Source organism: Labrus mixtus, unplaced genomic scaffold, assembly GCF_963584025.1.
Source record: "Labrus mixtus unplaced genomic scaffold, fLabMix1.1 SCAFFOLD_172, whole genome shotgun sequence".
Lineage (NCBI taxonomy): Eukaryota > Metazoa > Chordata > Actinopteri > Labriformes > Labridae > Labrus > Labrus mixtus.
The window spans coordinates 22,501-25,000 of NW_026870072.1; positions in this window are offsets into that span (position 1 = coordinate 22,501).

Sequence of the window (2,500 nt, forward strand, 5' to 3'; positions counted from 1 at the left end):
TTAAAAAAAAGTGTATCAATTATAGTAAAGAGAAAAAGTGGAGAGAAAATAGAAAGGAAGAGAATTTGAGAAAACAACTAAGTGAGGAAATAGCATCGCTTGACAGTGTAGATAATGTAGATGTCGAAAAATACATACATTTAAAAGAACAGTTGGGAGTGATTGAACTTAAAAAGAGTAGGGGTGCAGCCATTAGGAGTAAAATACAATATATGTATGAGGGGGAGAGGAGTACAGCCTTTTTTTTAGGTCTGGAAAAACAAAAACAAAAAAGAACAGAAATAAACGAATTATTAAATGAAGCAGGTAAAAGTGTGACAGATAAAAAGGGAATTTTAGAAATAGTAAAGGGCTATTATGAAAGCCTGTTTTCGAGACAGGAGTGTGATAGCGTGAGTGTGAACAGAGCTTTGGGTGCCTTAAAGAAAAAACTAAGCGAGGATGATAAAATGTGGTGTGATTGTGAGTTTACAGAGGGAGAAATCAGAAGTGCTTTAGAGGGGTTAAACAAAAACAAAAGTCCTGGGAGCGATGGCCTAACTGCGGAATTCTACCAAGCTTTCAAAGAGCAGCTGGTGCCCTTGGTGAACAAATTGAGTAAATATATGAAAAAAGTGAAACATATACCAAAAAGTTTAGGGGAAGGGGTGGTTACTATTTTTTACAAAAACAAGGGGGACAATAAAAATCTGGACAACTACAGACCAATCAGCCTACTCAACACAGACTACAAAATCATAGCGAAAACAATAGCCAATAGAATCAGGGAGGTAATAGGAACAATCATAGAACAAACACAATCATACAGTATACCAAACAGAGACATAGCAGACTCAATCATTTCAATAAAACAGACGGTCAGGGATATGGAAGGGGAGGGGGGAATATGGCTAGGGATTGATTTAAATAAAGCTTTTGACAGAGTAGATCACGGGTTCATGGGGAAGGTGTTAGAGAAGTTTGGATTCGGGGAGAGAATGAGAGAATGGATAAATATGTTGTATACAGGAGCGGAAAGCAAGATAAAATGTAACGGGGAACTAACTGATTCTTTTAAAATATCAAGGTCAGTGAGACAAGGATGTCCGATGTCAGCGCTGTTGTACAGCTTGGTAGCAGAGCCGCTGGCAGTACTGATATCGGAAGACGTAAACATAAAAGGTATAGGTAAGGAAAACGTAAAAATAATACAGTATGCAGATGACGTGAATATAATGGTAAAAGGAGAGGAGGATATAGAATTGATATTAAAACATGTACAAACTTATGAAAGAGCATCTGGGGCAAAAGTAAATGAAAATAAGTCAGAAATTATGTTACTAGGTAAGGAATCCAATCTAGTTAATAAGTGGGGATTTAAAACGGTGTGTGAGAGAAGAAAAGTGTTGGGAGTGAATATGGGGAAAAATGAGAATGAATGTGATGATGTAACATGGAAAGAGGTGGTGGGTAAAATTAAAAAAATATTGAATTTGTGGAAAGCGAGGGGTCTATTGTTGAGAGGAAGGGTAGCCGTAACAAATGCTCTCGTGTTGTCCAAAGTGAATCATGCGCTGAGTACTTGTACGCTTCCGGACTGGGCCTTTAAGGAGATTTCAAAGACCATTAGGGACTTTATTTGGAAAAACAAAGCAGCGAGTATAGCTCACAAAACAATAATAGGGGCTAAAGATCAGGGGGGGCTAGCTTTGATTGATTTACTTACAAAAAAAGTAGCACTAAGAGTCAAATTGATAGGCAAATTTATGGACCAGAACCGGAACGTAGTTTGGAAAAACCACTTCAAACAATATCTGTGCAGTTTTGGACTCTACAACGAGGACAACCTGTACCAGATCAATAACCCGGATTCATTTAAACACTTGCCACGGTTTTTCCAGGAAGTACTCAGTGCGTGGTATCAGGTTTCATCCTGGACTGTACCAGAGTGCGGAACGAGAGGGTCAGTGCTACGACTGCCCTTCCTCTCGAGCCCGTATTTTAAAAATGGGGAGAGGGTAATTAAGTGTGAAGCTATGTCGAAAGCGGGATATATTAGAATAAGGGATTTACTGAACTGTGGGGGGGATTTTGATTTACAAATGGTGGTGAGGGGTTTAAAAAATAAAGGGTGTGTGTGCAGAAAGGATGTGATTGAGAGAGTGTTTGCAAATGTAAAATTGTCTTTGTCGAGCGAATGGGAAAAATTAATCAAAGAGAAGGAGGGAGTGATGCAGGACGATGTGGGGGGGATCTCCCTGTGCCTAGGGGAGAAGAAACACAACATTACAGATGTCACTACAAAAATTTGGTATAGGTGCGCAATCACACATAGAATACAGAAACCCACATCCGAAGTAAAATGGACAGACACATACCCGGACATAACAAGCAACATGATATGGAAGAACATTAACATTCCGCATACACCACATGCAATATTTGACCTAGATTTCAAACTGAGGCACAGGAGGATCTTCACCTGCATCGTCCTGCATCAGATCCATAAGGAGAGGTATGA